This window comes from Paramormyrops kingsleyae, chromosome 13, assembly GCF_048594095.1.
Source record: "Paramormyrops kingsleyae isolate MSU_618 chromosome 13, PKINGS_0.4, whole genome shotgun sequence".
Taxonomy (NCBI): domain Eukaryota; kingdom Metazoa; phylum Chordata; class Actinopteri; order Osteoglossiformes; family Mormyridae; genus Paramormyrops; species Paramormyrops kingsleyae.
The window spans coordinates 23,711,020-23,724,658 of NC_132809.1; the positions used below are offsets into that span (position 1 = coordinate 23,711,020).

The following is a 13,639-nucleotide window of genomic DNA, read 5'->3' on the forward strand; positions in this document are numbered from 1 at the left end:
CCGGCTTCCCCAATGTGTTTCCCCCCCCCCCCCCCCCCCCGCAGCACGAGGGCGGTGCCCACCTGTCAATCCCTATTCAGAGCCTCCCAGTCGCCATCGATTTGATTACCTTGCTGTCGATATACAAAGGCGGAGAAGCCACATCCTCAAGAAACAGGTTTTTTTTACATTATGAGGGACATTTGGTCCCCACAAAGTAATATAAACCTAATACACACACACACACACACACACACACACACACACACACACACACAGCCCTTCATGTTGCCTAATATACAACCCACCACAGTATGCACACACATCACAGGGTTACAGTTAATGAGACTTGGTTTATTTTAAATAATTCACCACCTTTCTATAATGAAACACTATAATGTCCAGCAGTTATTGTCTAAAATTCTGATATATAGCATCGCCTTAGCCTGAGTCCTGGAGCTTTTAGGCCTTGTTTAAATTGGTTTTAAAAGGTGTCTTGGGCGATCAGGTTACAAGTGGACAGCTGAGACACATCGCCGTTTCCACCTGTGTCTGTCACGCGTCTCCAAGGTGTCCAGCTGCCCACTTGTGTTCAGATGTCGTTACTGCCTTCGTCACTTTCGCTAGAAGGTCAAATTGCCCCATGTACATTGTGACGTCCTTGTCGATGACACATCAGGACATATTAGCATTTACACTACAAAATATATGTGGTCAAATGCATCCCAGACCACCTCGGTAAGTGCTTTGAGATTGGATCACAATACGACTTGAGAGCTGATCACCCGCGGCGCATTTTAAAGCCAAGGGTAAACAGGGCCTTAGATTCTTAGTGTAATAATGTCAGTAGAACTAGCCTGAATCACAAAAAACACAACTCTGAATCCACCCTAAACCCTAACATGACATCCCTCTCTGCTTCTTCTGTACAGCACAGGCTGTAGGGATTTAGTGCAGCTTGTACAGGAACAATTGCGGGCCGTGAAACATTCCCGCCTCGCCGATTTCACACTAAAGCACCGATATCCTTTCTAAACTCAGCAGAACGATCTTGTACTCAGTAATTTAAGGCAGGTCTGACCTCAGACCAAAGCTCTAAGTATGAACAAATCTGCACATGCATTTCTCTTACCCTCTCATGCCCTGGAACTGCTGTTTTCATACACAGAAAAAGTATTTGCACCCTGAAAAAGCTTTTAAATGTTCAAAGGTTTCAAATGTTTACAAACACTACAGATACAACTTTCTCCAGTGTATTTTATTGCAGTTACACACTCAAATAGATATTTAATGGCAAAATTAATGAGGTCTGAAGATATCAGAAGTAAAAAAAAAAATAATGCACAATATTTTAACGGGATAATAAAGTTTCCCTAACACGGAAACCTATTTATATCCAACATTTCCTTTGCGATTGAGTAAACTAACCAAGTCAACTACCTACCTATCTACCTACCTAACCATTCTGGTTAAGCACCAGACTTTGCCCTCTCTTTACTGAATAAACTTCAGGATTATTTTTCTGGAAGCGAATCTGAAGGAAAATCATGATAATGGACAAAAACACCACCCAAATAAAAGCTACAAAGATGCCCTTGAAAATTAAAAAAAAGCAACTGTAGAGCTCTCTGTAACACTGCTTCTGAACCCCACAGGCTGTCAATGAAGGGTCATTTTTGGAAAATAGCGGCTATAACTACTAAGACTCCTTCACACCCTTCACTATAGTATGTGAAACGAAACGAGAAAATGCTATATTTGCCATTTTGTACAACTATGTGCACAGGAACATAGGAATTGTTTCGTTTTTGCATATCCCCCCTTGCTCTCCTCTAAGACACCAACACACATACCGGCAAGAGCAAACTTGGGGATGAGTGCAGGGTCAGACCTTCATATGGTGCCGCTGGGTGAAGGTACAGAAAAAGGTCTCATATCCAGCAATGTCGGGACCAAAATACTGCCTGCTGCATTGTCGAGTTTTTCCAAATAGTTGAATGTTACTCTGGAAAACAAGTGAATTGTAACACATTTCTTAAGCTTACCTCAATCCTTTTTAACACACCCATTAATGATGATTGTTCTCTTATTTCTAGTAGGATATTTGACATAACACAAGAAATATCAGGTAAACATCAGTGGAACAAGCAGAAAGAATACTAAAACCGCAAAACGTGTCACTCTAGGTATACGTAGGGACTGACATATTTATTTCTAGTTTTTATACTGATATTTAGAATTGTGTGGAAAAACAGAAGTGGAAGAGCATCAAACCCCCGGTCACTGCCTGGAAAAGGGCATCCCTCAAAACTCAGAGCCTCAAGAAGAAGGAGAGGCTAAGGAGATGTAAGGGAAGGTGCAGTGGGCCGGTGAGACCAAGACTGGGATTTTTAATCAAAGAGGTTTGCGTCATGCAAAAGTAACACAGCCCACACCCCTGAAGACCCCATCCCCATAGCGAAGTGTGGTCAGTATGGCAGAATCCAGCTGTGGGGATACTTCCTGTTAGCTGGGACTGATGATCATCTCAGAATTGAAGGGAATATGGGAACATACTGCAAGGGAACCTGATTCAGTTTTGCAGAGAACTGTGAATTCGCTGTAGTGGCACAATCGACGTTCTGACCTCAACCCCGTCAAGGATCTGTGGCATGCTCTGAAACAACAGTCCTCAACTGCTGTCTGAGCAAACCTGTCAAGAGGAGTGGCCAAACATTACTACCTCCCAGAATGCAAAGCTGGTAGAAACCTACCTCAGTCGTGTATAAAATTGGAAAAAACAAAAAACAAAACTTAAATTCGAATAATAAATATTATTTTGCTGCAATATAATTAGCTGTGATTTATCCATTCTCTAATAAGTTTGAGGTTTATTCATTCAGAAGTTTACCACTGCTGTTTGTGCCTAAGTTATAATCATTTATGTCCTCGCTCACTCAGGCTAGTGTGGCATGTTTGTGAGTAAATTAATGAGTGGGAAGGAGAAACCCAAACAAGAACTGCTCACATCTGTCTTCTGCTGTATGGAAATATTTCAAGAGGGTCTGGCTGCAGAATACTGGGCGAACTCCACTAGGGGGATTTTAATCCCCACAGTGGAGCTGTGGGGATTAAAATCACTTGACCTCCACTCCGGGGCCGGGCATGACGTAATGCAAACTTCAGGAATCACATGATCTCCACTCCGGGGGCCGGGCATGATGTAATGCAAACTTCAGGAATCACATGATCTCCACAGTGCTGGATATGACATTAGTGCAACATTGAGAACCGAGTTTAATAGTCCATTTTAAAATATATATTTGCTTTTTTAGGTGATATTACTGCAACATTGGGAACGGGTGTTAATAATCTCATTTAAATCTACAAGAACAGACATTAATAGTCTATTTTAAATCTGCTATTTTGGTGTGAAATTCTCACCTTCATGTAGCTTAAGCTATTTTGAGAAATATCCATCTTCATAATTGAAAATGAAACAAAATTCGAACAGCAATTGCTTAGTTCTCTTCAGCAGCATCATGATGTAGAGGTCATGTGATTTTCGGTCACACAGTGAAGGTCATGTGATTTCAGGCCCCACAGTGGAGCTCCCCCTAGTGGAGAACCTCAGTGTTCTGCTGCCAGACCCATCTAACATATGTTGGATTTCATAGAGATGATTTTGATCAAAAGCACTGCTTTGTGTCTGTTGGCACAACTTGGAGCAACACATGTCAGAGAATCTGATTATACAGCTAATAATTTTCTATGTATTGTAATTCATGTTCTGTGAAATTCATTCTTAATAAAATTTTAAATGAGTTTTAAATAAGTGTGCTTTTAGTGAACCAGAAGGAATTTGATGGTGTGCTAAACAGAATGTGAACTACTGACTTGTCTTTCCCCATAAAGACTCTTTTGGTAGATAATATCAAGTTCTGCTTGGTTATAATTTATTTTGGGTAAATTGTTTCAATTGTTTTATAAATATCGTATTATTTTATGCAATGTGATTCATTTTCTAATATTGTCTACTTCTAGTTTCAAGGCTTAAGTGGTTACTATCCAATTGTCATGAGACTCACAGGAGATGTTTATGATATAATTTACTAATGCATTATTATCATTTCTCATTTAAAACGCATATAATTACATTCTTGGTCACTTGTATCACTGTTTTTATTATTGAATTCATTTTTTGTTTAGCATAAGTTACGAAGTTTTGAAGTCACATTCCCTGAACCCTATTTCTCCCAGTGGATATGTTTATTTAAGTACATGATTTTAGTGAACCTGAGGTTTCTCAGGAATGCATTAGTCGCATTGTAGCAGGACTGACTGTACAGGAAATGGATGAATGGATGGATAGAAGGATGGATGGATGGGGTATCCTTTTGCAGCAATGAGTGATGTCTCACTTATAATCCAGAGATGTGCTGCTATGATTGCATTGTTAAAAATACAGAAACTGCCATTCGCCGTAACTGCCGGAGATGCAGGCTATTTAACAGTACTGTATGTTACAGCACTTGAGCTCTCTCTTCAACTTAATTTCAGTTTAATGCATACAAGCTACTTCTTAATGCTTTACATTGTCATTTTGCAGCAATGAGTAATATTTCATTTGGCATGGAAATAAATAAATATTTTGATACTCCATATATGTTTGTGTTGGGTGGGGTGGAGGGGGGTTAACTGAATATTATTTTAATAATGACTGTCACAATTCTAATAGTAATTCTACCTCAAATGCCCATCTCTAATGTAAAATATAGGAACACAGGACAGAGTTGTGCCTATTACTTGCAACCCAATGACATTTAGAAACACAGATTTGCTGGCCAAAGTGCACAGCACATCAAGCATTTGTTCCTTACAAAATGAACCGTTATCCTATGAATAACTAATGTTACCAGAATCATAACTGCCCATATTTTGTAAGTAGTCACCACATTTCTACCTCTTCTGCATTTCTGCATTTTACGTGTCATGTTAGAGTTTAGGATGGACACCGGGTCATATGGTTTGAGATTCAGGCAAGTTCTACTGACATGCTTTTAATAATCTTATGGTATTGATAATTGCAACCCAGAGGTAAAGAGCAACCCAGGACTGCATAATAATAATTCGGAACCTTCCTGAAATTATACAAAGTGCTGGCATAAGGTTTAAACTTTCCAAAGTTATCAGCTGTGGTAGAACTAGGATGAGTCACATAGGAGATGGTCCGATACATTCCTCGTTCTTGGGGACCTGGGGAGAGGTCGAGGGCTGTCCTTCTAAGTCACGGCCAAAGAGAAACCGGGAGACAATCTTGGCTTTAAACACAGATGATTTTGGTGTCGCTTTTCTTTGACACCCAGGTCTTTAGGGTTATGCCTTATTGTGCCGCCATCCGCTGCAGAGACAGACAACGTTTTTGATGCTGCAATATGGCCGGTTAAGGGAAGGCCACCTGCGAGGCCTCAAACACAGTCATGACAGCTTGGCCAGGTGGTCTACTGAAACATCTGCCTGGGCTCAGGCGGATTCCCAGGCTCAGCCATACAGCTACTTGCTAAAAACAACAGCAGAAGCAATTCTGTCTACAGCATGAGCAAACGTCCTAGAAGCCTTAATGAGCCATATGAGGAAAGGGCCGCTGGCATTGCCCTAAATTCATTTAAAAACTCTAAATTCAGTTTATTGATTCAACACTCTCACTAGGTGATGATACAGCACATTTCTTTAATGCGGACAAATTCTAATATTTTAATACTGTCTACAAATACTGCACTGTAGCTGAATAAATTAGATATGCTAAAAGCCAGAATTTGCTACTTAGAACATTCTCGTGAGCGACATCATTATTAATAAAGTGAACACAAGATCTACCTTATGACAGCAGAGACAAGGCATTAATCACATGCTTCTATTGGACAGGCAGAAAATCAGCCCTTGTTCTTGGTCTTCTCTATGGAAACCACCAGCCATAATCCCATAGTAACGGAGCTTGCCGGCATTCATTTGTTTGAAGTGTTAATTTAAAATGATTCTGCAAACCGCAAGGAATCATTGCGAATAGAAAAAACCAGAGTTCAATGGCGGGATGAAAAAAAAAAATTCTGGTTGTACGAAAGCAATCAAAAAGTTGCTGTCTTATTAGAGCGCATCACGCTGACACACAAAACGCACTGGGAGAGACGAGTGTGTCTGCCCGACCCAGTCACGGGGACTCACACGGCTTAAATTAGGAAGTGGCCTGCATCCGAGAAGTGCCAAGGGTGGCGTAGATTATAGCAGCGCAAGTAAGGCTGGCTTGTTATTCTTGGATAGACATGCAGAAAATTGGTTTGGAGGAATCTAAAGTTACACGCTGAGGCTAACAATGTAAAGAACATGTCTCATAAGTCTCCTCTAGGTCAGCAACTCCTACCCACCTGGAGTAAGCGCGGACGTTTCCCTGGAAGCAGAAACATCGTTGACTTCACTTGACACTCCATCTACACGCCTTTAGTACTGATGGTCTATTTCATTGGCTTGTCCTCCATGTTTGCAGGTGGCTTCCTACTCGACACGCACACTGCATGCCAGAAGCCCGGCTCTCTTCTCACACAGGATCTCTCTTGTCCTCACTCACCTTGTTGGCTGCCACTGCTTCCATTCCACAGCTCTGGACACCAGCAAACCCCCCCACCCTTTATAAGAGACTAAGCAATTGATCTGTAATACTCGTTATTTCAAAGAACTGGCACTTTGACCCATAAGTAATACCTGCTGGATTCTTCTTCTTCACCTTTACAAACTGTAATGTTCCTATATCTTTTTGCTCCATAATGACCCCCCTCCTCCACAGATGCACTTTCATCCGTAACTTGAACAGATTTATCTAATTCCCAATTAGGCCTGAGCAGTACATTGAACGTTTACGGTATATCAACATATTTTCAGAACAAGACATGTGGTGCGTTAAGCATGTCTGGGGGTCCTTGAGCAAGGCCCTTAACCCCCAGCTCCCTGGGCGCCGCTACAGGTGGCTGACCTTCGCGGACAACTTACTCGGCAAAGAGCAAATTGAGGGAGGCGTAAAGACAATTTCCCCACGGGGATTAATAAAGTATCAATTATTATTATTATTTCCCTGTATGTGATCCGGCTTGCAGGATCCTGATAGCTGAGGACCTGAGCGGCTGGACCAGGCCAAGGGGACGGCAATGTAACATCTGGCTGAGGCAGTTAGATGGCCTTTTCCAGAGGGTGGGACTGCACCGCATGTCGGCCTGGGGGAGAAGCCAACCGGGATCCTGTTTCGTTGTGTGTTGGGCACTGCTGTACCAGTACGAGCTCCTCAATCTGACTTATCCTGACCTGACAACACTTTCCTGGTCCATATCACGCAGCACTATCCCTAGGGCTCTACTGATATGGAACCACAAAGGTCCCACCTGGGCATCTGCGCGTGTCCTTACAGGCTCTGTGTTCTCCTGCTAACCCCACACTTCCACTCCTTACAGGAACCGGTCATCTCCTTTGATGCCAATCGTATGCTGACAGTTTGGCCAAATGGCATCTGATTATCCTGGTCGCTGCCAGGTAAATTTCCTAAACCTCACATCTTTTGTCGAGGTTTTAGGCCTGCTACCCCCTCCCTATCCCGTCATGTCAGAACCCCAGGAACTGGCCCTTCCCTGCATGTCCCATAACCCCGCTTTCCAAATGTCCATAAAAACCAGGCCCTTCATCATTACCGGTCCAGGTGGTCTAACCCACGTGTGTCTGTAACACATCATCTCCAACTCACTGTGCATTATGCACATAACGCCCCCATTACTCACCATCCCATCCTAACGTCATTCTCTTGTGGGCTTTGAGGCTCTCTGCTCTGTCCACTTTCCCCACAGTTCTACCACCTGCCTGAACTGTACTGTACCTCCCATGCGGTGGCAAGAAATGCTCTTAACCAACAACCACCCCATTATAGCTGTACTTCTTTCCAAGACGCTGTGTGAAATGCTTAGTGTGCAGTGTATCCTTACTGTGTACTTGCAGGCTGAGTAAAGCTTCTTACGTATATAGCAGATGTGCTGTATAGGTAAGAATTTCGTCAACTTCCCTGCACGACCTATAACTTCCCTACCATGGTGCGGCAGTTACACATCCTGTGATAAATGCCTTAGCTCAGTGTTTCCCAACCCAGTCCTCAGGGATCCCAGACAGTCCATATTTTTGTTTTCTCCCGGCTCCCAAACATACCCACGCCAGGTATTCTGAGTTCTTGATTGGTTGGAAGCTGGGAAGGAGAAAAAATGTGGACTGTCTGGGGGTCCCCAAGGACCGGGTTGGGAAACATTGCCTTAGCTGAACGGAGTAGTAACATGGTGCTCCAGCAGGAGGCGATGGCGACAGCAACGAGACATGCCATTCGAGTGCTTAATGAGGCATGACTCCTCGTCTCTGGTCAGCCCTTGGCCGTGTCTGCACCAACCCAGAGCACTATCTCGCCACGCTCAATTTGCCGCGCCTTGTCCCTTCAGCGTCCTGCTAATTACTACCACAAAACACCACAGAGCAGGATTTCTGGATTTAGCTAGAAAAATTCAATTGGCCGCGTGTCTAAACGAAAATATGACATCATGGGGGTGGTCAGATAATTCTAGGAGTGCTCCACAAGCTAGAATGTTCTCCTTGATTGCTTAAGGTGCCTCCCCCCCCAGGGACCCCTACGTAGTTACTGGGACATACAGTACACAGTGAATGGGTACTGCAGCGTCTTAGCCAGGGTGAGGAACCTGATCATTTCTGAGTCAGCTAATAACAGTTGAAATCACAGCTTTATTATTGCCTGATTGAGAGGTCATCCCAAAAAATTTTTTTTTTGAGAACAGAAAGGACTGTTAGCTTCCAGAAAATTTCAGTGAGGAAAATTATTTCTCTTTAAAATACAAACTTAAGAGTGCACCTAAATTTCCTACAGACTTTACAGAGTCTCAGAGAGAGGATGCCGTTTCGAATACCTCACTGCTGCTGAGAAGTAGTTTAGCGCAAGGATCTTCTGCACATACGGGCAGTATTTCTGTACAATCACGTCTCCTTGGCACCCATCCCCATGCAGGTCCAAAAAGCCAGGAATACGACACCTGATCCAGCAGGGTTGTTTCTTCCCCATGAGAACACAGACATGAGCTGCGTCCTTCAACAGATCAGCTTATAACTCGACAGTAACACGTAGTCCCGCACACCAGGGGTCCAAAGACCCGGTTTTTTGGTTACGGGGCGGCTCCTGCGTCGATTCCGCATACGGCTGCCGAAGGCTGAGTTTTGCTATTGGAAGGGGAGTCAGCATCTCCATAATTCCATTCCATCCTCTAAGCTAGTTAAGATGTCGGATTTGCTTAATTACTGATTTCCAAGCTTCTCCTCCTTAGCTGGTCTATCGTCAATTCTGCAGTCATTTCCAGGACATGGGATCCGCAACAGCTGACTTCTAGGGGTTCCAGCACCTTTTCCTTCTTTCAATTTAACAATATGGAAATGGACAAAAAAAAGACAACACAATGAATGCATGAATTATCATCATTATTATTGATGTTGTTATTAACGACAATAACAGTAATGAGAATAATCATAATAAAATGTATAATTTACTGCTGATCATTTATTATCATGCTATTATTTCCCAGCCTTTTGTCATGTTTACGTCTAAGACTGGGTACAGGGAATTGATATCATCCCCTTCCTTCCCAGTATTAACCAGCTGGACAAGTGGCTGGCCATCCACTGCATTCCCAGTTCTTTCGTCTTCCACTAAACCATGTTGGATTCAGCTCATACACATCAAGCAGTGATACTTAAACACCGAAGCTCCCCATTTGTGGATGTTTCTTTACACACCTGTCAGTTGTCTTCCCACATCCCAGCCAGAACCCTTCTGTATTTCCTCATCTTATTCTGCGTCTCTCATCTTTGATCATCTATATTTCAGATCCTGTTTTTATCTTTCTGCAGGTGCGATCTGGGAACGTTACGATAGCAGCATCAGCGAGTTAGAGTCCCAATTTAACAGCCAAAAATATTTTAACACATATCCCTTTCTTAAGTTATAATGTTAGCTAGGCTAGAATATGGATTCTGGCAGAACAAGTCAATGAATTAAATGATTTGTTTTCTGGTATAAAAGCACACTATTATCAGTAGAAGGACAGTTTGTGATGTACCGTATAATGTGTGGTAACCCATGGAAACGAAGAAGAAAACAGGATAATAAAATTACAAGACAGACAGTGCACTTTTAAACATCATTATCTCCTCAGACAGGAGGTAGCGTCTTTCCAGCCTGAATGCTGCCAGTGGGAGATGAAACCCTTGACGATCTCCACATGTCCTTCAGTAGGAGGAGATCCGTGATGCTGTGACCTTTGATCAGAAGACCTGACAAGGTGCTGAGAGGCAGCCATGAGCAGATCAGATTCTTTTTTGTTATTTTTTTAAATCTGTATCTCAATCTCCCTCTTAATTAATGATGAACGACTGGGGTAAGGAGCCAGCTGTCGTGCTGGCAGGGTGAGGGACCTAGACAGAGGATTGGAGACCCGGCAGGGAGTGGGACCTGGACAGAGGATGGCAGAGCCAGTAGGGAGTGGGACCTGGACAGAGGATGGCAGAGAGAGGGACCTGGACAGAGTGTAGCATAGCCAGCAGGGAGAGGGACCTAGACAGAGGATTGGAGACCCAGCAGAGAGAGGGACCTGGACAGAGTGTAGCATAGCCAGCAGGGAGAGGGACCTAGACAGAGGATTGGAGACCCAGCAGAGAGAGGGACCTGGACAGAGTGTAGCATAGCCAGCAGGGAGAGGGACCTAGACAGAGGTCGGCAGAGAGAGGGACCTGGACAGAGGACGGCAGAGCTGGCAGGGCTCAGCTGTGAAGCAACAGACATCCTCAGGCTCCAGGATGGAAGAAATATAGAGTGAACTGTTCAAGAGATAGTGGTGGGGCTTAGCGTGAATTACCCCCCCTCCCCCCCCATTATACTCCTTATTATCATGTTTGCTCCTACTGTACCTTTTCCAGAAAAAAAGCCAGCACATGTCCCTCCCTCCTTCTCTAAGCATTACAGCTCAGATAGTGTTTCCTGATAACAATGTCGGGTTCAGAAAAGCCCCTGGTTCGCTGGTCTCTGGTGAGATGAGAAGCAGAGCTCCTCTCCAAGCCTGACTGAACACACAGCATCTATTCAGCATTCCAGGGAAAATAAACACTAAGAAAAAGGCGGCAACTGTCCCTAATGTGTTCAAAGCTGAAATTCACATTAGAGGTTTTCCTTTGTATTTTTAAATGTCATCTTTTCTGCATTATTAAATATAATATTGTACATGAAAGTGAACGAGCATAACAATCACACTTGCAAAAGTTTGACAGGGCAGCACAGAGTATGACTGAAATGGAAGTGAAAATGTTACAGTGAATATTACTGAGATGCACCACTGTGCCAGATCACTCATGTAAAGTGGCGTCAGAAAGTATTCACCCCCACGGGTTGTCTGCCATTCAGCAGTCTTAAATTAAAGTGTTAATGGAATTATTTTTCACAAACAAGAAGCTCTGTAATTACAAAATTTATGAAAGTATATAGTTGCCTTCATATCTGTATTGACGGTGGCACTGGTGGTGCAGTGGTTAGCACCTCTGGGACCAGGGTTCGAGTGTAGCGTTTGCAGGTTCTCCCAGTGCTGTCGTGGGATTTCCTCTGGGTTCTCCCCACGGTGCAAAACATGCTAAGATGAACTGGGGTTGCCAAATTGTCCATAGGTGTGAATGGTATGTGTGTGGTATGTGTGACTGGCGCTGTGTCCTGGGTAACTTGCGTCTGTAGCTTCTGGGATAGGCTCTAGACCCTCACAATCTTGCACAGGACAAGTGAGTATAGAACATAAATATAAAATGTAATTATTTTTAAATATACATCCATACGAACCTGTATTGGGTAGGTTCTGCTTTTCTGATAGATCACCACAAGAATAAGCTCTACCAGGACAGATTTAGAATCCAGCTCTGATTACCTGCATAAACAGATAATGCTGATTAGCCAGGTAGCAGAACTGAAGACCAAGGTACTATATGGGGAACGAACTATGAAAAAAGGCAAAAAAGCTAAAGATTATATAAAGACTGGCAAGACTGTAAACATCGCTGGAAGCCTGGGACCACAGCTAAATCCAAAATGGAAAAAAAAAAGTCTGGTACGACAGACACAAGACCAGTCTGTTTGATGAAATCATGCCGTCAGCTGAGAAGGACAGTTATCAGCAGAATGAGAAAGAGATCTCAGAAAACAAAATTATGTCAGGCCTGGAGATCTGTCACATACCTTCTGGGAAAGTGCTAGGCTTAGTACAAATAAAACACACAGCACATCACCAAAATAACACCACACTGGAGAAGAAAGACGTCTACTTTCAAGCTGAATATTCATGTCCCGGCACGACAAGTCCAAAAACACTCACACAAAAACTACACATAAGTCACTGCAAAACTAGAAGGTCAGTATTGTTGAATGGTCAACACCTCTGTCCAGGTTTTGTAAGGCAATGTACGTGCACAGTGCATACTCATGTCCTACACGCCCTACGATAAGGCCATCAGTTTTCTAGGTTGCGTAGAGCTGAGACCTCAGGCCAGTAGCTCGAAGTCAGTCCCCTGTGATTTCATGAGTCTTAAACAACACAAAATAATATATCATGGAAAAAAATATTGGTATAAGAACAACATTGTGGTCTAAAGAAAGGAATATAATCCTAGGGTTATATCTTTATTTTCTGCACAAGTATCTATGCAACATTTACACAACTAACAGCAAACGGAGCCTGTGGGTTATTATTTAACACACATTTTTTTTTGCTTTTCCCCTCCCAGGATTGACTTGAAAAATAGATCCTAGCATCAAAATGACAATGGAAGCCCAGAATGCTGCATACAACCTTAAAATTAACATTAAATACTAATAAACATGACAAACATGACAAAGAGTGGAAAGATGAAAAGAGAGTTTAATCTTCGCTGTCGTGTTTAATCTTTATCGTTGAATTCTTGCTCATACATTAAGTTCATAAATAATTTATTACTATTCTGAGCAGTTTTGTGCATTTAGTCCATTTTCTACATAAGGCCAAAGTCAGTTCTTGGAAAAAAAAATATATTGTTAAGAATCCATCTGTTCAAAGAGAGTGCCAAAACTTTAAAAACACTAATAAAAGTCCTTGTGGCTACATAAAACTAGTGCAATATTTTAAACAGTAAAAGATCTTGGGAAGAACTGTATAAGTAATTGTTGAAAGCTTAAAATGGTTGGAGAAACTGTCCCCAAACACACATGGAATAGAAAATTTTAAATGGTTCCAGTAGATCTCCTGTCATTTTACCCATGCTAACCATGCGGAAAACCCAGGGCCCCGATCTCTAGGGGCCCCTTCTGATCTCGAGTTTATCTTTTTAGTGACGAAACTCGGGCTGCCGCGATGAGTCGACGTAATAGATGACGTCGACGCTGAAAATGCGTCGTCATCGATATTTTAAATCCACACATGGTTTAAAAAAAATTATTTTTTATGAAATGACCTTTCACTTCATTATAACAAATGTTTTTCTTCAATATCACTGCGTAATTATGGGAGCCGTTCTAATTATCACAAAACAAAATGGT

The 13,639-nt window shown here is 42.6% G+C and overlaps 2 long non-coding RNA genes across 2 annotated transcripts in view; both read right to left on the bottom strand.

Annotated features, from left to right (window-relative positions):
- Positions 1-13,639, bottom strand: part of LOC140578209 (uncharacterized) — an 86,822-nt gene that overhangs the window by 36,467 nt on the left and 36,716 nt on the right. The window lies entirely within an intron of this gene.
- LOC140578210 (uncharacterized) lies at positions 8,753-11,176 on the bottom strand. The gene is made up of 3 exons (XR_011982301.1): positions 11,002-11,176; positions 9,832-9,952; positions 8,753-9,449 (listed from the first exon to the last, which is right to left on the bottom strand). It is a non-coding gene; the product is annotated as an uncharacterized lncRNA (long non-coding RNA).